Source organism: Pongo abelii, chromosome 4 (genome assembly GCF_028885655.2).
Source record: "Pongo abelii isolate AG06213 chromosome 4, NHGRI_mPonAbe1-v2.0_pri, whole genome shotgun sequence".
Lineage (NCBI taxonomy): Eukaryota > Metazoa > Chordata > Mammalia > Primates > Hominidae > Pongo > Pongo abelii.
This window is the reverse complement of record NC_071989.2, coordinates 17,697,295-17,722,654: the sequence shown is the minus strand read 5'-3', so window position 1 is coordinate 17,722,654 and position 25,360 is coordinate 17,697,295. Positions and strand designations below refer to the sequence as shown.

General features: G+C 42.6%; 1 pseudogene; it reads right to left on the bottom strand.

Annotated features, from left to right (window-relative positions):
• Nucleotides 1–7,550: 7,550 nt before the first annotated feature.
• On the bottom strand, nt 7,551–25,110 carry LOC100434115 (small ribosomal subunit protein mS38-like; annotated as a pseudogene).
• Between the last annotated feature and the right edge of the window lie 250 nt (nt 25,111–25,360).

The window sequence follows — 25,360 nt, the reverse complement described above, 5'->3', positions numbered from 1 at the left end:
CCTTTTGCACAGACACACATGAGCATTTAGCCAAATGCATCTTTAGATGGGGCACCCATCATCAATCTCAGAGTAGTAAAATTCTAGGTGAAGTAAATTAATTTTTCCTCCATCTGGGTAAGACTTATTTAGGTAAATAATGAGTAAAATTCTTTAGTTGAAGATACTTCGTCTACTAGAAGAGCTGGTGCTGGTAGGTACAGACTACTTAAGTAACCAGGTTTTCCACATAAACAGATTTAAAGTTCTCCTGGGAATTGGTTTTACTCAGAGGTAATCTGACACCCTTCCTAAGGAATCACCCTAATTCTGGCTATTTTACCCCAATCTGTGTATTGCTCTCATACGGCAATTGAGCGTTGCTTGTCGCCACTTAGCTCCTCAATTCAACCACAACAGCTGTTTAGTAGGAAGTCTCTTGTCTTTTCATTTACAAGCTTCTCAAATGAGCATGATTAGAACAAACATGACCTCAATTAAGGATGTTATGTTTGGGGGTTTTTGTTTCGGGTTTTCTTTTTTTTTCTTCCAGTTTCTTATATTCTAAGTGGTCTTGATTTGTGTTTGGTGTCATCCAGGTGACACTCTCTACTATTCTAGGATCTTTCAGTGTTGTTTGCGACAGTTTCGTTTCAGAAGTCACATCGATGATAGAACACAGAATACTAATCCTGTCCTTACAAGTGTAATTTGATCTCCAATTCAATTGCTAGTAGCAGGCAACCTCTTTGACCATTTCCCAGTAGATGTGCCGGAGTCTTCTGGATTAATCCAATTCATCAGTTGATTGTTAGGGAATATTCAACCTAGCAGGCAGGCATCCTTAATGCCTTATTACTTGATAAGATATAAAAATACTTTCCAGTTAAATATTTTATCTTAAGCTATCTCAGACTTATTATTAATTCAAGATCCCTTTTACAATTTAGCAGTTATATCTTTTTTTTTTTTGGAGGCAGGATCTCTGTATTAGTCCCTTTTTGCCCTGCTGATAAAGACATACCTGAGAGTCGGGCACGGTGGCTCACGCCTGTAATCCCAGTACTTTGGGAGGCTGAGGTGGGCAGATCACAAGGTCAAGAGATCGAGACCATCCTGGCCAACATGGTGAAACCCCCTTTCTACTAAAAATACAAAAATTAGCTGGGTGTGGTGGCAGGCACCTGTAGTCCCAGCTACTCGGGAGGCTGAGGCAGGAGAATTGCTTGAACCCAGAAGGTGGAGGTTGCAGTGAGCCAAGATTGCACCACTGTACTCCAGCCTGGCGACAGAGCCAGACTCTGTCTCAAAAAAAAAAAAAACAAGACATACCCGAGACTGGGCAATTTACAAAAGAATGAGGTCTGTTGTTTTGTTTTCTTTGTTTTTGAGACGGAGTTTTGCTGTTGTTGCCCAAGTTGGAGTGCAATGGTGTGATCTCGGCTCACTGTAACCACCTCCCAGGTTCAAGAAATTCTCATGTCTCAGCCTCCCAAGTAACTGGGAATACAGGCGTGTGCCACCACACACGGCTAATTTTTTACGTTTTTAGTAGAAACAGGGTTTCACCATGTTAGAAGCTGGTCTTGAACTCCTGACCTCAGGTGATCCACCCGCCTCGGCCTCCCAAAGTGCTGGGATTACAGGAATGAGCCACTGCGACCGGCTGAAACTCTGATTTTTAAAACCATCAGATCACGTGAGACCCATTCACTATCACAAGAACAGCACGGGAAAGGTCCACCCCCATGATTCAATCATCTCCCACAGGGTCCCTCCCACGACACAGGGGAGCTACAAGATGAGATTTGGGTGGGGACACAGAGCCAAACCATATCAGTCTCTGTTGCTCTGTTGCCCAGGTTGGAGTACCCTGGCGATCTCAGCTCACTGCAACCTCCTCCTCCCAGGTTCAAGTGATTCTCGTGCCTCAGCCTCCCAAGTAGCAGAAATACAGGCGCGTGCCACCACTCCCGGCTAATTTTTGTATTTTTAGTAGAGACCAGGTTTCGCCATGTTGGCCAGGCTGGTCAAATTCCTGACCTCAGGTGAAACTGCCCACCTCAGCCTTCCAGAGCGCTGAGATTATAGGCGCAAACCACCCGGCCCAGCCTCAGCAGCTATATCTTGCATGTCCACCCAGCAATTGAATAAACATTCCATATATGCTAATATAGGGCCAGCTTAATAGACTACCACCAATCAGCCATCTGTGTCATATGCCATCATTCTTCCTGACATCTCTGAATTACAAACTCAACCAAGAGTTTCAGTAATGAATCTGGAAGGTTACTTTTTCACATTTTACTCCCTGTAAATTTTACAGAAAAAAAAAAATGAGGCCTAGAGAATTTAATTTGCACAACAGAATAATAGTTGCAAAGATAATAACCCAGTTCTCACTTTCATTCTGCTTATTTGATCCAAGTGAAGAACACTATCCAATATTCACCCACAGTTCCTCTAGGTAGGGATGGGAGGAAGTAGGGAGTAAATATTATTACCAAGGAGAGAGGGAAAAGAAGAATACATATATATATATATACATAATCGTAAATCGTATTTTTATATATAAAGAATACATATCATTTTAAGTGTTATTAAACAATACAAGAAAAAGTAAGTATGGAGAAAAATAATCTGCACATTTCAAAAGAATACAGAAAGTGGAGGGAAAATTACATTCTCTATGAGAATAAGGCAGAAATATTCCCCAAAAGGACAAAAAACTAAGAGGGAGAAATTACTCCTATATTGGTCACGTTTATATGGTAACTTTCACACTTTTTTAAAAAGCCAACCCCACTTTTGTTTTCACTGAAAAATAGTATGTGTCCTGCAGTATATACTCAATAAATGTTTGTTGAATTGAATTTAAATTATTTTACTTTGGCAAGGTTATTTCTTTTTCACAGTGCTCAGAGGGAAAATCATTAAATAGATTTTTATTCTGCCTTTCATAAGTGTCTTCATAGTGCTGCTCCAGTTGATTTTTTCTTTGCAAGATTATTGTGTTTTGCTTTTCTCTATTGTAGCTCCCTTTTTGGCTTCTATACTAACACTGCAAATAAACAGACCTGCCAAATCCTACCATCACATTCCAAAGACTTCAGCAAACACGTCAAGTGTCTTGAACGCCACTAGCTTCTTTAAGAAGCCAGTTGAACCTTGATCTTTGTTAGTAAGATGTTGCTGTTGTTTCATTTCAAACACCCCAGGCAAAGAGGAGCAGAGTTCTTGCTTGGACTTCAATTCTGTTTGTGTTCATGTAGAGTTTGCAAATGCCTTACTCATCTTTAGAAACAAATATTATTTAGAACTCCAATTGGAGAAATCATTGCAATTAGACCTTTCACTGATGTGTAGGCTTAACGATGCACTTACGATCCTATTAGCCTTTAGAATTTTTTTTGAATACAGTATTAAGTTTCTTCAAAAGTTTGCATCAGGCTAGGCGCAGTGGCTCATGCCTATAATCCCAGCACTTTGGAAGGCTGAGGTGCGAGTATCATTTGCGGTCAGGAGTTCGAGACCAGCATGGCCAACATGGTGAAACCTCGTCTCTACTAAAAATACAAAAATTAGCTGGGCGTGGTGGCACATGCCTTTAATCCCAGCTATTCAGGAGGCTGAGGCAGGAGAGTCACTTGAACCCAGGAGACAAAGGTTGCAGTGAGCCGAGATCATGCCACTGCACTCCAACCTGGGTGACAGAGTGAGACTCTATCTCAAAAAAAAAAAAAAGTTTACAACAATAAGTCAAATTTCACATACTCACCACTTTCCTAAATAGGAATTGTTTCCTCAAAAAGCTTGGGATATATCTTAGGATTCACTCTCGCCCACATTTCACAAAATTATACTAAGCAACAGAATTTCATGTTTAGAAGAGATTTTCTCAGCTTTCTTCCTCTTTTGACCTGTCACATGATCAGGGTGGAGGAAGAGTTAACTGACCTGACCTAGGAGGATTTTCTATTCATTTAAATGCATAGAGTTCTTGTCCTTTGCCAAACAAATGTGCATAACAAGTAAAGTTTAGAATGGGTCAGAGAAACCATCTGGTCTCACCTTCTAAATTTACCAGTGAGAAAATTGAGGCCCACAGAGGTTGAAATCCTCTCCTGAGTAAAATAGTCAGAATCAGAAATGAAATCTAATGATTCCCAGATGGTTGTTTCTTCCACCATAATGTCATATTATTCTCCTGCATTATCATTTAACTTTCTGTTTACCTGTCTCATCTTGCCAATAGATTATCTTTAGTTTCATTCCAATACTATCTAAACGGCATCCTCCATTTCCAGTTGGCAGTAAAAGATTAAAAAGTACCTCCTGGCCGGGCACAGTGGCTCACGCCTGTAATCCCAACACTTTAGGAGGCCGAGAGGGGTGGATCACCTGAGGTCAGGAGTTCCAGACCAGCCTGGCCAAACTGGTGAAACCCTGTCTCTACTAAAAATACAAAAATTAGCTGGGTGTGGTGGTGGGCGCCTGTAATCCCAGCTACTCAGGAAGCTGAGGCAGGGGAATCACTTGAACCCAGGAGGTGGAGCTTGCAGTGAGCCAAGATTGTGCCATTGCACTCCAGCCTGGGCAACAAAGTGAGACTCCATCTCAAAAAAAAAAAAAAAAATTCCTTTTCTTTAGAAAATTCTACGCCTTTATGGTATCTGTGATGGTTAATGGTTAATTTTATGCGTCAATTTGGCTTGTCCATGGGATGCCCAGATAGCTGATTGAACATTATTTCTGGTGCATCTGTGAGGATGTTTCCTGAAGAGATTATCATTTACATTGGTGGGCTGAGTAAAGCAGATAATCCTCCCCAATGTGGTGAGCATCATTCAGTCCACTGATGACCTGAATAGAATCAAAGGGTGGAGGAAGATTGGACTCCCTCTCTTCCTTCTTGGTTGAGCTGGGGCACAGATCTGCTTGCAGTGCTCCTGGTCCTCAGGCCTTTGAACTACACCTCTAGATTTCCTTGGTCTCCAGCTTGCAGACAGTAGACCTTAGGTCTTCTCAGCCCCTATAGTCACATGAGCCAATACCTTATAATAAATTTCTTTATATTTATATGCTCTGTTTCCCTGGAGAACCTGGCTAATATAGTACCCCTGATGCCTGATGTTGAAGAAAACTAAGACTCAATACTGATGTTCATCCATACATTTATTCACCAAATATGTACTGCACACCTGCCCTGTGTAGGACATTGTTTAAGGCATAGCAGTGAATAAAAATAATAAAATTTCCGGGCTAGGTGCAGTGGCTCATGTCTGTAATCCCAGCAGTTTTGGAGGCCAAAGTGGGAGGATCATTCGAGCCCAGGAGTTTCAGACCAGCCTAGGCAACATGGCAAAACCCTGTCTCTACAAAACAAACAAATAAAAATTAGCCTGTAGTGCCAACTACTAGGGAGGCTGATGTAGGAGGATCACTTGAGCCTGGAAAGCTGAGGCTACAGTGAGCCAAGATTGCACCACTACACTCTAACATGGGGGACAGAGTGAGACCCTGTCAAGAAAAGAAACAGAGAAAGGGAGAAAAGAAGGAAAGAAAAAAAGAAAAAGAAACAAAGAAGAAAGAAAGGAAGGAAGGAAGGAAGGAAGGAAGGAAGGAAGGAAGGAAGGAAGGAAGGGAAAGGAAGAAAGAAAGAAAGGGAGAGAGAAAGAGAGAGACAGAGGGGGAGGGAGGGAGGGACAGAGAGAGAGAAAGAGAGAAAGAGACTTTTATTCTAAGTTTATTCTTTTTGTTTTGTTTTTTGTTGGTTTGTTTGAGATGGAATCTCACTCTGTCATCCGGGCTGGAGTGCAGCAGCACGATCTCGGCTCACTGCAACCTCCACCTCCTGGGTTCAAGTGATTCTCCTGCCTCAGCCTTTCGAGTAGCTGAGATTACAGGCGCCCGCCACTAGGCCCAGCTAATTTTTTGTATTTTTGGTAGAGACTAAAAGTTTCACTATGTTGGCCAAGCTGGTCTCTAACTCCTGACCTCATGACTCACTGGCCTCAGCCTCCTAAAGTGCTGGGATTACAGGTGTGAGCCACCACGCCCAGCCTGTTATTATTATTGAGGTAAAATTCATATAACATACAATTAATTTTAAAGTGTGCAATTCAGTGGCATTTGGTACATTTGCAATGTTGTTCAACTACCCCCTCTCTCTAGTTCTAAAATATTTTCATTGCCCCAAAAGAAAACCAGGTACCCATTGGTAATAAAGAAAAGCATGCAATATGAGACCTTTCGTGTTGCATTTTTTTCACTCAGAATGATGTTTTCCAAGTTCACCCATGTTGTAGCATGTATGAGTACTTCTTTTCTTTACTGCTAAATAATATTCAGTTGCATAGATATACCAAAGTTTGCTTATCAGTTCATCCATTGATGAACATTAGGCTGTTTTCACCTTTTGGCTATTGTGAATAATGCTCCTATGAAAAGTCATGTACAGGTATTTATCTGAGTACTTGTTTTCAAGTTTATTCTTTTTACTCCCCCTCCTTAATCCATTTCTGGATCTGTTTATAAGTCATATTTGAAATTTTAAAAGATGTTTTAGATGACCCCACAGTGGTGAAGAATCAAATATATTTAAGCCCCTAAATGAGTGCCTGGCACATAAGCAGTACGGTGATTCCTCAAAAAGCTAAAAGCAGAACTGTCATTCGACCCAGGAATCCCATTACTGGGCATATACCCAGAGGAATATAAATCATTCTACTATAAAGACACATACACACGAATGTTCATTGCAGCACTATTCACAATAGCAAAGACATGGAATCAATCTAAATGCCCATCAATGATAGACTGGATAAAGAAAATGTGGTACATATACACCACGGAATACTACGCAGCCATTAAAAACAATGAGATCATGTCTTTTGTGGAAACATGGATGGAGCTGGAGGCCATTATCCTTAGCAAACTAATGCAGGAACAGGAAACCAAATACCGCATGTTCTCAGTTATGAGTGGGAGCTAAATGATAAGAACTTATGAACACAAAGAAGGAAACGACAGATATTGGGGTCTACTTGAGTGTGAAGGGTGGGAGGAGCGAGAGGAGCAGAAAAGGTAACTATTGGGTACTGGGCTTAATACCTGGGTGATGAAATAATCTGTACAACAAACCCTGTGACACCTGTTTACCTGTGGAACATCACTTGTACCCCCAAACCTAAAATAAAAGTTAAAAAAAAAAGCCCCTCAATAGACGATAGTTGTTATTACCAACAATAACAATTAACACAGCGCTAAATAGCATACAGCTGAATGCACACTTCATAGAGAATTGTTGCAATCTGGAGGCAGGTGTCAGTGGGCACTGGTCCCTTGAATGAAGATTCTTACAGCCTTCGCCCTACAACCAACTGTTCACCTCACACACTTCCTGGTGGTTGAAGAAATAGGCTGGAAATTTTTCTCAGCATTTCTCTCTCTCATTTTTTTTTATTTATTTTTATTTATTTATTTATTTATTTATTTTAACAGCTGAGTCCTCTGAGCACTTATTACCACGGATCACCAGCAGCAACGGGGCGGGAAGGGAGGTACCAGACTCATCTGCCCCTCAGGTAGATCTTGGGGGTCTGCCAGCCTCCAGGGGTTTCCTTCAGACCCACCTTCACCCAGATGTTCCTCGGGTCTCTCTTGAGCTTGATCGGCTTCCGTTCCAGGCGTCCGCCGCAGAAATAGCGGCCTCACCGCTTACGGTGCTTGCGGTGGTTCATCTTCCGCCGGCGGGTCTTCAGCACATTTTTGCTCTGCATCGGAGGTGTATCCCAGGCCTTCTCATCTTCCTGTTTGGCCCCTTCCCCCATCTGGCTAGGCAGACACTCATAGAATTGGGCTGGAGCCGCAGTCCCTGGGGTCTGGGCATCCAGTCTGGGCAGGAGGCAGCGGGCTGTAAGCCAGCTCTCCAGGGGGCTGATAGACATCTTCCTGGGGACCAGCATCTCCTCGAGCTCCAGCTGGGCCCCCTTGCCGGGGAGTGAGGCAGCCCTACCTGGGCCAGTTGGCTGTGTGCTGTAATGGGGCCTGCAGGCATGGCTGCCCAGCACTCTAGAGACAGGCCAGGGCAGACTGCAGCCTGCCCAGGAAACGGCCCTGAACAGCTGAGAAGTCAGGCGCACCAGGAGTATGGTCTGTGGGTGGGGAGCATTCCACTGCCAGGCTCAGGGACTTACGGTCGGAGCGTTTGTCTCATTTATCTGCCGTGTTAGAAAATAACCACTAGCCCCCGCCCCCGGGTTTGCCAGTGGACTTGCTCTAAGTTTTGCCCTGAAGTTACACAAACGTTGTAAAAAGCAAATGGAAACAGATTGTTGTCTTTCTGATTGTGTAACTTGGCATTGAAGGAATCTCTAATTTATTTGTTTAACACGCAACTGCTGACATCATTGCCTGAAGCACACTATCAAGCTGGTCTGATCCCAGCTTGTTCGCCACCCAAAGTCAACACCATTTAAATGAATTGTGACAATAAAAATTCCATTTCTATCTAGAGCCAAATAGCTGCTCAAATAATCACTTGGTGATCATACGAAGTATGTGGATATGGGTGATGCACTGGGCTGGAGTTTAGGAGATCTTGAGATATTCCTAATCTTGCTGTGACTTCTTTTGTGACTTCAAAGACTGCAAACCCCAGGCATCATTCTACTTCCTCATTATATGGAGGTTATTTTTCCTGATCCTATGTACCTCAACAAATTTTGCAAGATTTAGCTTATATTTATTTATGTTATCATTGTCAATTCAGTCAAAATGGTTACGAGTTGTATAAGTCACTACTTAGTCACAAATAAGGTTGATGTTGTTAGGTTTCTAACGTTAACTATGCCTTTAAAAAAAATTCTATGAAAGGGTTTTTCATTTATTACAATATTAATTATGTTGGTGAGAGAGAATTGTGACAACCGAATTAACTCTGCTACTTCTTCTTCCTACCAAATGCCAATCTAATACTCTCACTGAAGTGGCAGTTTTAAGAAAGACATGTTGTCTTCCTTAAACAAACAAAACATTCCTCTTTATAATAAACAGGATCCTTATTCATGTATGTATAATTAGGGCTCTCCACTTGTCGAAAACTTTCAAGCTCTGTTTTTACTCAGTGTATAGCTCTACCTTCTCAATGTATCATTTTCCAGACAGATGAAACCTTTTAGAAAATTTTCCCGAATGGTAAAAGATAAACACAGAGATCTTTGTTATCTCAAAGCTGAGTGACCCAACTGAGTTATCGTCACAGCTTAGGTCAAACTTTAAACAAAACAAATACCATTATAAGCAACATTTCTTTACAAGAAAAATATTTCCCAACCTTGCAGCCTTGTTGATCTTGACGCAGGACACTCTACCATACAGACAAGCATGCGGTCTTTCACACGAGTCTGTGATGCTACAGTTTCCACCTTGCCATTAGAAGGTGTTTAAGGGCAAGGATTTGTATCTCTGGTGCCTGGTAATTCATATTCTAATGCTGAATGAATATGGAAATGATTAGTTGCACAATTCATGTTAGCTGCTAAGCAACAAGGTTTGATATATTCCCCTTTCTAGAACTTGAAAACTCTAGGAACAAGTAGTTACCAGTATTGCCCAGACTACCGAGAGTATTTTAATGCTTTATTGTGAATATTGAGTGGATTTGTTCTGGGGAAAAAACAACAACAAATTGTCTGTCTGTCTGTCTGTCTTTCTTCTCCACTGAACAATAAATTGTTTCTGGAAAGAAACTACAATAGTACCCCCTTACCCATATTTTTACTTTCGGCTGTTTGTTACTCACAGTCAACAACAATCCAAAAATATTACATGGAAAATTCCAGACATAAATAATAATTCCACTGAGAATGGTGTGTATGAAAGAAACTTCCACACAGTGGAACAAAATTACACTCAGAACGGTGTGCATGAAAATTCCAGTTATGTTTCTGTCTTTATGCTGGCATTTTCATGCACACCATTCTGAGTAGTGTAAAATCTCACGCCATTCCACTCTGTCCCACCAGGGACATGACTCACCCCCTTGTCCTATGTTTTCAAGCTGTCTATGCTACCCACTGGTTCCTCACTTAGCCAGCTCAGTTATCAGATTGCAAAAACATAGTATACATAGAGTTTGGTACTATACCTGGTTTCAGGCACCCACTGGGGGTCTTGGAACATATCCCCTGCTGATTAAAGGGAACTACTGTGCATCTTATCTATTTATATAACTGTACTGGCTAGCAAAGTACGTAGTTCCATAATACTTTCTAAAACTGCTCTGTCATTGTTAAGTCAAATCTTTAAGGGGTTAATCATGAAATAAATAAAGCAGGATGGGGGCTCTTCTATGAAAAGTAATTACCAGGCCGGGAGTGCTGGCTCACGCCTGTAATCCCAGCACTTTGGGAGGCCGAGGGAGGCAGATCACTTGAGGTCAGGAGTTTGAAACCAGCCTGGCCAACATGGTAAAACCCCGTCTCTACTAAAAATATAAAAATTAGCCAGGTGTGGTGGTGCACACCTGTAGTCCCAGCTACTCTGGAGGCTGAGGCAGGAGAATTGCTTGAACCTGGGAGGCAAAGGTTGCAGTGAGCCAAGATTGCACCACTGCACTCCAGCCTGGGTGACCGAGCAAGACTCTGTCTCAAAAAAAGAAAAAAGAAACGTAATGACCTCCCGACTGACGGTTTTGCACAAAGGGGGCTTCATTCCTTTCGAATCCTTAGTTGAAGTCACTCTCTCCCACCCAGTGTAAGTGAAATGGAGAGGACCAGGGAGATTTGGGCCACCCCAATTTAGAAATACTGAAAGTCTTTCCCAAGTCCTGTCCCCATGACATGCAAACTCAGAGTCATTATGTCCTATATTAGTTTTTCAATGGTATGAAAATTGCTCATTAGAGTTCCAACGATTGCCCTTGAAATAAAAATAATCACATTTCTTTCAAGTGCAAGAGGATCTGCTAGAATTTCTGGAGCAAAGAATGTTGCCTGCTGAAATGTTTTCAGACACCAACTCACCCCTTCAGCCATTCTCAGGTGAGCATATTAGACCCGTCTCAAGGCAGTCTAGTCCCTCTGGGTCTACTAAAAATGGATAAGAGCTACAGTGACAGCATGTGGGCCCATCCCACACCAGAGACACCAAAAAGGGAGCAGAGCTCCTTCAGGGTATGCTACTGAGTAGGTTCTGGAAGAAGAAAAATTGAATTTTCCTAAAGTTGTGGAAGAGTAGAAAGAACACTGGGTGAGAAAGAAAGGAGGGAGGAAGGAAGCGAAAGAGGAGAGGAGGGAGCGAGCGGGGGGTGTTTGGAGATCTAACGGTCATAAAACCCTCATAAGTAAAGCAAAGCAAGGGATTTTATTTCCATTTTACTTATGAGGAAATTGAGCTTCAGACAAGTTGTTTAGTCCAAATCTCACAAATCAGTAGAGCTGAGACTTGAACCCAGGTCTTCTGATTCCTGGCCCCATGGCCTTTCTGCTACGAGTAGTACAGCATCTTTCTTTCTTCATTTTACTTAATTGTGTCAACTGAAAGTTTCTGAGAAAGATCTATTGGCACATGGGTGAAATAGCCTGTGTGCAGGGACATTTGATGTAACACTGTCTGTGATCAAAAGTTTGGGCATTTCTCAATAAGGAAATTGCTAAATAAATCATAATACGTAGTCTCTAAAAATATGAGACAGTTTGACATGCCCTCATATGGCACGATCTCCAAGCTATACTGTTAAGGGTAAAATAAGTGTGATGCATAACAGCCTGCACAGTATCCACCCAAGATTCCCAGGGGAGAACAGGAGGATTGCCTTCTGTAAGCTGAACTGGAATCGGCAGCAGCTCTTCTGCTCCTCCCTCCCCCCAGCCAAGCTACAAGGCTGTGAAAATCACTCAGTATTGCTTTTGGAGCAGCTCTCTGCAAGTCTGGACTCTGTCTCCAGAATGAGAGGCCCTCCACACAGAACTTCTACATGGAGCAGTTTACTCCAGGTAGGTACCATAGGGTAATGATAAGAAAAGAGGACTTCTCAGCCCCGCTACAGACAAACAATTCAGGGTTTTGAGATGCAGCAGAGAAGAGCAAGTGTACACAAGTCTATGCAGAAAACGTGGGGCCGGAGCAGAAGCGTAGATCTCAGTTTTTAAGTGGCAGTACCAATGGTGACCTCAAGCCTGTGACTCAAGGTGACAACTGGCTGCTCAGCTAACAGCATGGCAAATTTGCCTCAGGCCTATAGTGAATCATTTGAAATACCCAGAGTTGCAAGGCTGGTGAAGAAGTGATGGCCCAAAGCTGAAAATGATCCAAGGACAAGTCAAGAAAGTTTGACAGCAGTGAGCAAGGGCCTCCTGAGATGGCACACGCAGGTGCCACGCAGTGACTCAAGGTGGGGACAGTCATCGGGGTAGCCTGGGGTTGACATCTAGGAATAAGGTTATTCTGAGTTCCTCCACTCTCCCCCAGTCTGTACAGTTAGACTAGATTAGCAGAAAGCTCATGCCACAACGCCCACTCAAAGCTGTTAAAGGATCCCAAAACAATCTCAGCCTGAGAAATTGGGGCTACCCAAGGCTAAATTTGGGGTTCTTGAGGTATACATCAAAGAGGATAAAAGGAAGTTATTAGTAACCAGGATAACTATGGGACTCTTCTATGTTTTTTGGAGCCAGAAACTTCACAAAGGACTATGAGACTGATACATTCGTTTTTACCAATAGAAACTGTTGATGTACTAAATCGTGTTGTACACCATAAATATATACAATTTTTAAAAATAAATAACTCTCTTTGAAAAAGAAACTTGATAGACCAAACAAAATTGCTTGTAAAATATTTCTGATGATTAATATAATCGATTCTGACTTTCCTACTTCCATAGTTTGATTAAAATGCATGTTTGCTGTGCACATGATAGTAGTTACATTTTAGTTGATCAGAATTCTCTTTCTTCCATCCTAAATGTGCCCCCAGCTACATCTTAACAGTTTAGAGAGATTTCCAACCACTGAAGAATACTAACCAGAGCTTTATTTTGTTCATTATGAATTCAACTTTTTAAAAATAAATTATGTATAAACTTTCTTTCCCCTAATATGTCACTTATAACTAAAGATTATATCATCCTTTTGAGAAATACATTGCTGTCCAGGGTTCTATTATTATGGTATATTATCATTATATTACAGATTATATTACTATTCTATTATATATTATAATATGTGATTATATAATATTATTATTGTAATCGAGCTTGAAGTCATGTCTTAATACACGTCTTTGTCCTTAATACATACTTGATTGGATACAAGTCAGGGATGGGAGAGACTCAGAGATGGGATGAATTTTAAAGATAGATAAGGCTGATATGACAGACTCAAACCTATGGGCCAGATTGGTCCTACAGAGTATCACATTTGGCCCATATATTTTTAAGTATTACGTTAACATACGTATAAAAATTTAGAAGTTTCAGGCTTTCACGGTGGCTCACACCTGTAATCCACCACTTGGGAAGGTGGAGGCAGGCGGATCACTTGAGGTCGGGAGTTCGAGACCATCCTGGCCAACATGGTGAAACTCCATCTCTACTAAAAATCCAAAAAATTAGCCTGGCATGGTGGCGGGTGCCTGTAATTCCAGCTACTTGGGAGCCTGAGACAGGAGAATCACTTGAACCCAGGAGGTGGAGGTTGCAGTGAGCCAAGATCCTGTCATTGCACTCCAGGCTGGATGACAAAGCAAGACTCTGTCTCAAAAAAAAAAAAAAAATTAGATATTTCACATAAAAATTCAAATTGGGGGCTTCTTTTGGGGAAAAGGTCTGGAGACTCCGGTCCTGCATTCACTACAACAGGCAGCATGGGAAGGGAGCCGTAACTGGCCCAGAGCACTTTGCCCCAGTCCCCACACAGCCCTACCTGGCTCCGGCAGGCACCTGAAGTCTCCACACCCCCACCCCTAGTGAGGGAGTGTGAGGGCGAATCAGAGCTAGCGATGGAGGAGAACTGGGGATGAAGGCAGAGTCACAGCTGAGAGTTCTGTGCATGTATACACTGTGCATAGCACCGTGATGTTACCATTTGATGCAGCACCAGAAGGTTCTGCTTAACGTCAAAGACTGCTCTGGGGACTCAAGGATGATCAAAGGAAGAGGAGGAAGGCACTCATAGCAGCATGACCAAGGAGAACAATGAGTGTCTGGTGGGCGAAATGAAAAGACATTGACCTGTGAATGACCTTGAGCATAATTTAAGCTTCTCTTTGTGATTCAGTCATTTTTATGCATGTCAGATATTTTACTGTGCACCTCAGCGCAAGGATGTTTTCAAGAGTTCCTGAGACCTGTGGCCCCCCTCACCTGTGCTTGATGGACTCAGACTCCACCCTGTCTTGTCTCTCCATGACAACCATTACTGTGCGATAAGCTGGTTGTCTTTCTCAACTACTCCCTTACTTACAGACATTTGTCTAAGGAGGGTCTGGGAACTCCTGGAGAGCAGCACCTAGGCTCCGTGGCAGAGATTTTCTTTGTTTGTTGCACCTTGTTTTCTTTGACTCGTTCCTGGGTTCACATCTCATGAGTTTCCGTCAACCTAGTCCCCATTCCCAACCTCCATTCCCAGGTAAGAAGGAAACTACATGGTACCCAGTGCATCCACGAAGGGTGCTCTTTGATCTTCAAAAAAAATACTTACCCTATAGCACTGGTCATAAAAAATATATTTTTTTGTATTTTTGAAAACAAAAAGCAATTTTTTTTTTTTTTTGAGACGGAGCTTCGCTCTTGTCACCCTGGCTGCAGCGCAGTGATGTGATCTCAGCTCACTGCAACCTCGGCCTCCCGGGTTCTAGCGATTCTCCTGCCTCAGCCTCCCAAGTAGCTGGGACTACTGCCATGATGTGCCACCACGCCTGGCTAATTTTTGTATTTTTGGTAAAGATGAGGTTTCACCATGTTGGCCAGGCTGGTCTCGAACTCCTGATCTCAAGTGATCGACCTGCCTCGGCCTCCCAGAGTGCTGGGATTACAGGCATGAGCCACTGTGCCCGGCCTAAAAAACAAATTTTTACTGTTGGAAATGTGTATGGCTTTGGCTACCAAAATGCTTCAGTTCATAAGTGTTTACAATTTTAACTCCAAATATCTACTTATGAAAGATGCTTCTCCAATTTATGAATAATTCAAGATAACAAATACATTTTCTTTAAGGGCTAGGTGAATTTAGAATAAAAACAACTTAGGAAATTTAATCCTGTTTCCATTCTTACTTCTACTCTTTTTTTATGGGAAAAATGTAAACTGGTTCTTCCCCAAACTCCTCTCAGCACGGCAATACTTCTTAGACGGCCGGCTCAGAAAGGGAGGGAAGAGAGTGACAGCAGCTGCATCTGTCTTCCTGCCCTGTGCTGTCAGTTCATTGATAGGATTGCTGCCGTCTCATATTAATTGTCTGCATCTCCAGTATGTTCATTTGCTTTCTACCTATTAATACTTATATGCACATCCATGCACATGCAAATGTACATATGCTTTCCATTCGTTGTCACTTGTTTGTCCACATATAAACTTAATCTAAAGTGTGTGTGTCTGAATCAGCAATGTCTCCATCCAATTTCTCTTTCCACTTTCTATCTCTAATAAATATGGACGTATCAGCCATGCCCTTACCTGAACCCACTATCTATCAACAATAGCCCCTCCCAAACCATATTAGTACTTCTCTAGGAATGTTGACCTTTCAGAGGTCTGATTAACTAGACAAACAAGGCATGGAACTCCAGCCCATATTTCCAACACATACAGTAGCCTTTTTTTCCAAATTATGACTTTTGCCTGTAAGAACAGTGAATGTAATGTATAAAAACCAAAAGCATTCTTCAAGACAGTGATTTAGTAGCATCTTATTCTGGAAGCATAAGCCATCTTGAACACAGATAATGAATGCATTAGTATGGAAACATCCAAAGGATTATTAAGTCAGAAGGCATACCCACCGTCGCACTCACGTTCTCAGCTGCTTGCTGAGTGTGTACTGGGCACATGTATGCCCAGAACTCATGGCTTTTCCCTTTGAAGTAAATCAGAGAAGATAAAAATTACTTTTCAATGAAATGGCTACCCAATCAAGAACAAGAAAGGTTTTAAGCCAGATTTAAACTGAGACATATTTATGTACAGCCATAAATCCACATAAAGTCAGGGCATTAGAAAACAGCAGCACACACCGGGCGCAGTGGCTCACGCCTGTAATCACAACACTTTGGGAGGCCGAGGTTGGCGGATAACTTCAGGTCAGGAGTTCAAGACCAGCCTGACCAACATGGCAAAACCCCATCTCTACTAAAAATACAAAAATTACCTGGGTGTGGTGGCACGTGACTGTAATCCCAGCTACTCAGGAGGCTGAGGCAGGAGAATCGCTTGAACCCAGGAAGTGGAGGTTGCGGTGAGCCAAGATCGCACCATTGCACTTCAGCCTGGGTGACACAGCAAGACTCTGTCTCAAAATAAAATAAAATAAAATAGAAAGAAAGAAAAAAGAAAACAGCAGCATAAAAACATTTGGATGCTACCAAATATCCATTTCAGATTGAGATTTCCATGGAGTAAAAAAAAATAAAAATAAAAATGTGAGTAGCACTTTCCAAGGGCCTGGCACAATTAACCCCATTTATCCTCACAAGAACTCCATGAGGTAGGTATTGTTAGCATTCGCATTTTACAGGTGGGTCTGAACGTAAGTAACTTAGCTAGGATTTAGCTCTGGATAGACTCAGACCTGGACTTCAAACCCAGTGAGTGAACCCTCTGAGTCTGTTATCAACCACTATGCCATCTGCTTACCTGGTACCCATCAGCAACAGAAACAAATCATTACTTTTTAATCTGGTGATGGGGCTTTTTGTAAGGAATTAAAATGTTAAAATATGGCATATGGAATTATATTGGTCAGTATGAAAGAAACAGAACCAATAGAAGATATGTAAACATATATAGGATAGATGATTGATAGATAATAGATGGATAGATCCTATTGTATATATATATATACACACACACACACACAATAGGACATACATACATATATATATACACATAATGTATATATATATATATACACATAATGTGTATATATATATACACACACATGATAGGACATATATATATATACAGTCATGCACTGCATAACAATGTTCCAGTTAACTGTGCACATACAATAGTTAACTGCATATACAATGGTGGTCTCATCAGATTATAATAAAGCACATATAGAAATCTGATATTTGGCACTTGATGTTGGCGTTGCAAATCAAGTAGGGGAATTGACTGATATTCAGTAATGGTGCTGAGACATGCGGTTTTCCAAGTAAAAATATAAATATATATGTATATATATACTCACACAACAACAAAATTCCCTAAAAATGCAATTCTGACAATGTATCTCCATCATTAAGTGATGCATGACTCTATTTACATATAGATATAAATACAAAAACACAGAGAAAGAGAGAGAGATTTGTTCTAGAAATTGGCCAAGAAGTCCCATGATCCATTGTCTGCAAGTTGGAGAACGAAGAAAGCCAGTGGCATAATTCAGTCCAAGTCCAAATGCTTAAGAACCAGAAGACCCAAAATCCAAAGGCAAGAGAAGATGGATTTATAGCCCAAACAGAAGCAAACTCATCCTTCCTCTCTGCCTTTTTGCTCTATCCAGTTCCTCAATGGATTGGATGGTTCCCACTCACACTGGGGAGGGCCATCTTCTTTGCTCAGTTCACCAATTCACATGCTAACCTCTTCCAGAAACACCATCACAGACACACCCAAAAATAATGTTCTACCAGATATCTGGGCCTCCCTTAGCCCATTCAAGTTGACACATAAAATTAACCATCTCAGGTCATTTTCCTAAGAACACTTCTGGCCTTTTCTTCAAGGCTTTATATTTTATATTCAGGTCAGTTTACCTCCTCTGGGATATCAGCCCAAGGAGTAGGTATTTACAACAAGGCTTACAGTTTGGGAGGCTGAGGAGGGCGGATCACAAGGTCAGCCCATCCTTGCAGTGGGGCTGGAGGATGTCCACTTCCCAAAAAGATCTCTCTCATCCAACAATTACACTGCCTAAAATTTCACCACCAGAAAACTTGTAGGGATGGTCACATGTTCACAGTGTATTGTAAATTTGCCTTCAAATTGATTTCTCCCATCCCAATTATTCCACAGCAAAGGGCACCAGGATAACAAGACATAAAGCATCATCATATCAAAGATGATGTTTTAATCACCTCCTCTTCATACTGTTGACAGAAGAAGGATTCCCACCTGAGAGTTATGGGAATGGTCATAACTTTTTATTTTAAGGAACTAAAAAGTATCTAAAATGCCAAAAATATTTTTGTAAAATGAACTGTGAATGCCCAATGATAGTTTCATTACTATATCTGTATTTCACAAAAGAATCCTTTTTTCCTCACAGAGAGTTAACATAATCTATGGTCAAACACAGGTACTCTATGATCATTTCTGGAGATGTTTAATGGTGTGTGAAGAAGACAAGCTTTATGCCTCACAGTAATGAGAAGTACATGGCTCATGGGTCTGAGAGTCTATGCGAGATTAGGCAAAGAAAAACTCTTCCCCAAAACGTCTTTTTTTTTTTTTTGTGACAGAGTCTCTCTCTGTCGCTCAGGTTGGAGTGCAGTGGTGAGGTCTCAGCTCACTGCAACCTCCACCTCCCGAGTTCAAGCGATTCTCATGCCTTAGCCTCCTGAATAGCTGAGACTACAGGCATGCACCACCACGCATGACTAATTTTTGTATTTTTAGTAGAGACAGAATTTCTCCATGTTGGCCAGGCTGGTCTCGAGCTCCTGATCTCAGGTGATCCACCTACCCTGGCCTCCCAAAGTGCTGGGATTACAGGCTTCAGCCACCGTGCCCAGTCTCCCAAAATTTTCAATAACCTCTTCATCTCAAAATTTTAGGACACAGTTCTTCTAATGAGTGACAGCATCACTGAACACCAGAAGCATCAAGGAACATCTGCTCCCCCGCACCCATGGCTTATCTCAGGATATTGTCAGGCAGAGTCAGACACATTATAGTGGGAAGATCAGACTGGGAGAGCTGAGCCCCAAAACAGAACTGCGCCTTAAAGAGGGGGCATCTCAGAGCACCCTGACTCCTGCCAGCTCAGGGACAGAGCCAAGTCTGGCAGTGAAACCCTTTTTTCAGAGAATTTGGCAAATTTCTTCCAGTCCCAACAAATGGCCCCAATTTTAGGATGTGTAAGATGGAATAACAGGCCAGGCACTGTGGCTCACACCTGTAATCCCAGTAGTTTGGGAGGTTGAGGAGGGCAGATCACAAGGTCAGGAAGTCGAGACCATCCTGGCCAACATGGTAAAACCCCGTCTCTACTAAAATACAAAAAATTAGCCAGGCATGGTGGTGTGTGTCTGTAGTCCCAGCTACTCAGGAGGCTGGAGAATTGCTTGAACCTGGGAGGCGGAGGTTGCACTGAGCAGAGATCGTGCCACTGCACTCCAGCCTGGGCAACAGAGCAAGACTCCGCAGGAGGCTGAGGCAGGAGAATGGTGTGAACCCAGGAGGCGGAGGTTGCAGTGAGCCAAGATCGCACCACTGCACTCCAGCCTGGGCTACAGAGAGAGACTCCGTCTCAAAAAGAAAAAAAGAAAAAAAAAATGGAATAACAATTACAGAATCATCTATACAGGTAAAGGTGATAGGAGATCCAGGAAGACGGGAAATTCAGAGATTCCTCCACAGGCACAGCCTCTGCAGAGAATTTGGGAAACCTGTGTTGGCTGCTGGCTGGGCTTCTGTCACTGGCAATGGGTTGAAGCTTCCTAATCTAGAAGACTGATAAGATCTCAGTGAGGCCTGCATTTTGGAGGAGCGTGGTTTAGGAGAGCTTATGTTCCAGAATATGATTCTGATCCTCCTACCCTAAGTGCGGTGTAAGGGTGGACTGTGCCTCAGGACTAAGGCCACAGTCTCATAATTTTTTTCTTTATTTTTTTTTTAGACAGGGCCTCACTGTATTGCCCAGGATGGAGTGCAGTGGCATGATCTGGGCTCACTGCAACCTCCACCTCCGAGGTTCAAGAGATTCTCCTGCCTCAGCCCCCCGAGTAACTGGTACTACAGGCATACACCACCATGCCCAGTGCATTTTTTGTAGAGATGGGGTTTTGCCATGTTGCCCAGGCCAGTCTCAAACTTTGAGCTCAAGCAAACCACCCACCTCAGCCTCCCAAAGTACTGGGATTACAGGCGTGAGCCACCGCACCCGGCCCACCATGCCATTATTAACTTCAGTGTTGAACTAGGGCTTCCTAGGTCCTCAAACTCTCTGAGATCAAGAATGGTCCTCTATCCTAGGGGCAAAGATGAATCTTTATGTGAGAACAAAGTATTCCCAGAGGCAGATAGAGCAGGATTCACAGGATGAGAACTGGGCAGGGGCTGTCTATGCAATGGACAGTGATAGTGCCATCTTCCCATTCTTACGTGGAGCCGCATCCTTGCGAGGTCCAGTGATCCAACCTTCTATATCTAAATCAGTGGGTTCTGCTCTGAATCTGGGTTATTCTTCAAGGGCAGGGATTATATTAGAATTTATTCTCTTTCAAAATATAACTCTTTTCAAAGTGATGAAGATTCGCGCATACCCCAGCATTCTGTAAGTTCTCCCTTATGAGCAAATCAAAGTTGTGTAGCCTTAATTTAAGCCTACTTCTATTTCAGTCCTATGTGAATAGAGGGAGACAGAGGGAATTATCAACCATTCTTTGGGAAAAAGAAAACAACTCTAAAAGTGCCTAAAGATACAAAAGCTGTCATTTAGCTTTCTTTTTGGAGGCAAGTAATATCCATTCAACATTTCACCACTTAAGCCTAGCATTATTCAAATATACACAGCAAAGTATAAAGCCTGGAAATTTTTTTTTTTTTTTTTTTTGAGACAGGATCTCACTCTGTCGCCCAGGCTGGAGTGCAGTGGCACAATCACGACTCACTGCAACCTCTGCCTCCCAGGTTCAAGCGATTCTCCTGCCTCAGCCTCCTGACTAGCTGGAGCTACAGGCGTGCACCACCACACCCAGCTTACTTTTGTATGTTTTGGTAGAAACTATGTTTCACTGTGTTGGCCAGGCTGGTCTTGAACTGGCTCTAGTGATCCACCCACCTCAGCCTCTCAAAGTGCTGGGATTGCAAGTGTGAGCCACTGTGTCCAGCCCTAGAAATAATTTTTAATTACCAGGCCGGAAGAAATTAGATACATACCTATGACATATATTTTAAGAAGCAGTTAACTTCCAATTACATAGAATAATATTAATAATTTGAAGTCCCCTAAAACCTTGCTACTCAATGTGTGGATCAAGGACCAGCAGCATGAATGTTCCTTGGGAGCTTTTTTAGAAGCAAAGCTTAATCCAAACCTACAAAAGCTGCAATTTAACAAGAGCTGCAGGTGATTTGTATACATATTAAGTTGGAGAAATACTCTAAGCTATACACTAGTCCATTTGCCTCTTCAGTGTACTCAGTAATGATGAAGAACTTTTGAAAATTACATTTATTTCTATTGCAGAAAACTCTCCATCATAGTTCTCATCAGTTCCCTTTAAATATAGTTGTTAAATGAAGGTAAATATACTAAGCCACTAATCCCTATCTCTACCCTCCAGCCCTCCCAACTCAAAAAGATGAAAAATCTTTTTTTTGTTTTTTGTTTTTTGTTTTGAGACAGAGTCTTGCTCTGTTGCCCAGGCTAGAGTGCAGTGGTGTAATCTCGCCTCACTACAACCTCCACCTCCTGGGTTCAAGTGATTCTCCTGCCTCAGCCTCCTGAATAGCTAGGATTACAGGCACACGCCACCACGAACAGCTCATTTTGTATTTTTAGTAGAGATGGGATTTTGCCTTGCTGGCCAGGCTGGTCTCGAACTCCTGATGTCAGGTGATCCGCCTCGGCCTCCCAAAGAACTGGGATTACAGGCGTGAACAACTGCAACCAGCCAAAAATTATTTTTTATTTGGCAAACCTATTATGACAAACACAGCTGGAATGAGGAATGGTGCAGGCAGCAACGGGCAGCCCACATGTTCAAGAAAAGCCCTGGAGGACTGGGGAGAAGCCTGAAGGCAGAGATACACTGGGGAAAAGTTGAAGGCACTGAGCATTTCCATCAAATGCACATGTAGTTGGCTGTTCTGCCTCGCAAATCATAAAGATCTCTGATTTCTGACCTTGTCTGCTGACGGGGTGCTCACATGGGTTACCAGTTTCTGCATTTGAGTTGCCGGTTCACCAGGGGTATGCTCCTTTCGGGCCCTGCTGGTTTTCAGGCATCTATCGTGTCTAGAAACTATCACCCCAGAACCCTGATCTTCCTGAGTCCTCAAAGACCACACAAGACTCTCTTCTAACTCTTCCCGTAAACCCAAAACCATCTCAAGGAACAACACAGAGTCATTATCTAAGACAAAAAAGGAGGCCAGGCGCAGTGGCTCACACCTGTAATCCCAGCACTTTGGGAGGCCGGTGCAAGCGGATCACCTGAGGTCAGGAGTTCGAGACCAGCCTGGCCAACTGGTGAAATCCCGTCTCTACTAAAATACAAAAATTAGCCAGGCGCAGTGCCACATGCCTGTAGTCCCAGCTACTCGGGAAGCCAAGACAGGAGAATCGCTTGAACCCGGGAGGCAGAGGCTGCAGTGAGCCGAGATCGCACCACTGCACTCCAGCCTGGGCAACAGAGGGAGGTTCTGTCTCAAAAAAAAAAAAAAAAGGCAAAATTCAAGTTAAAACTATCTTTAGGCTCAACACAACAAAGCTGTGTCTGATTCAACAGCAGTACTTTTTGGCCTCCTATTGCATTTGAGAGTGGCTTATAGCTGGTGTGAAATCTCTCCTAAGTATGAATTTATACCTGCTTCAGAGAATCAGATGATGAGGAAATCTACAGGAAGAATTCTGATTCTAATGTCAGAAGGACTTGGTGTGAGTGAACCTGAACTCACTGGTTGGGCAGTGAGGTGGTTGGGCAGGTATAAATAACCAACCAAAAAAATGGTGGCCTCAAAAAAATCAACCAAGACCAAATCTAGCCCACTGAGAATTACAGACTCCTGCCAGATGCAAATGTTTCCTGGAAGACCAAGTTTATAAGAAAGTACCAACCAAGCTAGGTAGATAGCACAACTGCCCAGAATGTCTCCCTAAAATCAAACTCCCAGTTTAAATGAAGCCACTACCAATGGGAATGTCTTTTAAAAAGTACAACGTTCTTGTAGCATCTTTTTGTATGTGTTGTGTAAATGAAGAATAAAAATTTTTAATTACTAAAAAGAAAGAATCCCATTATTATACATAAGCATGCTCAATAATACAATTTATAATACAAAGAAAATAATCTGCATAAGTTTATAAAATATAAGATTATTTTATTTTTAAAACATATTCACACAAGATAACACATTGTGTTGCTACCAAATACAAAATTGGCCTTATTAAGAGAGGGAGTCAGAAGTGTTCATAAGTAATAACGCAATTTCAGTGATTCTAGGGTGACTCCCACCAATATAAGTCTTCCTTCTCAGCAAGTCACCGTATTCTTCCCCAGATAAATACCTTCTCCTCTGCCCGACCATTGCCTGAAATTGGACAGTTGAGTGTCATTTTCTTTTTTTTTCTTTTTTTTTTTTTTTTTTTTGAGATAGGGTCTTACACTGTCACCAAGGCTGAAGTACAATGGCACGATCGTGACTCACTGCAGCCTTGACCTCCTGGGCTCAATTGATTCTCCTACCTCAGCCTCCTGAGGAGCTGGGACTGCAGGTATGTGACGCTAAGCCTGGCTAATTTTTTAATTTTTTGTAGAGACGGGGGTCTCACCATGTTACTCAGGCTGATCTCAAATTTCCTGAACTCAAGCAATCCTCCCGCCTCAGTCTCCCAAAGTGCTGGGGTTACAAGCATGAGCCATCAAGCCTGGCCAAAAGTCATTTTTACTTAAAGTTTTTGTCTCCTTGTAAAAGACAAATAGATCTGGAGAGAAAAGACTGTCCTGTTACTTAAGGCATTTACATCGCAACAGATATTTTGAAATGCTGAGCATGAAGCAATGTTCAAGGTACTGGGGATAAGCGAATGAGGAGGGTCCCTGCCCACAAGTCACGCGCAGCCTAGTGAGGAGACCCTCGTGCTCATGAGTCGATGTCGGTAAGTTGACAGTTGCTAGGAAGGAGCTGGAGTGAGCGACAGAGGAGCACCGGAGTAGTTACGTGTCAACACTCCTGAGTCAGGAATGGGTACAATGGGTAGAAACTTACAGACCCACAGTGAGCCGTAGTGAAGTGGAGAAAGCAGAGGAGACTCATGAAGGAAAGGAATTCCAGGCATGTTCAAAAGCATAGCAGGGAGAATTGGACGATGGGTTGGAAAGTGTCCCGTACAGCTAGAGTCAAGGGAACAAACCAGGAAGTGGGAAGAGATGGGGCTGCACTTTTTCTTTGATCTCTTACTAGGTTTTAGATACTGTGTTTTAGACCACTTACGTCATTTGATCCTGGTGACAACGCTATGAGTTGAGCCAGATTATTACTCCCAGTTTACAGATAAGGAAGATAAAGCACAAAGAGGTTATGTAACTTGCCCCAGAGTCTCAGTGCCAAGCTTCAAGCCAGGGGTCTGCTAGCATCTTCTAGTCATGAGAGAGGGAGGGTCGAGAAGCATAAAGCCACGTAAGTCTTCAAAGAGATTTGAGGTGACAGAACAGTGAGTACCTAACCTGAGTGTAAAGTATGCCCGCCCACTCGTGCTTGGTTTGAGGGCCAGCCTACTAGGTGGACGGAGACAAAGTGGGGGACAGCTTAGAGAAAATTCAGGGCTTCCTCCTTTGCACTCATTAAGATAGCATCAACCTCCAAGAAGTTATGACCCAGAGCTGTGCAGGGGTGGAATTCACCTCCCTACCCAGAAGCTTAGAAGGACCTCACCCCAGGTCTTCTGACTCGAAACCTTTAGCCATTAGGCCCAGGGCTCTCCATCCCCCACGGGACTGCGGAAATCGAATCTCCATGTCCCTTATCTCCCATCACTATCAGCCAACACTGGGGTAAACTGCCATGAACAAACATTTCATCCTGCAACACCAGCAAATCCGTAAGGTTTCATATGGTTCCTTGCCCCAGATTCAGCCAAGTTCTGCCCTTACCTCCTGAATACTGCCACGTTGCCCTCCAAAACCTCTGCCTCATCATGTGCAAACTCCTTTTTACCCTCAACCTTCTTTTTGGAGGATCCTTCCCACCTCCTTGCCTTAACTGAAG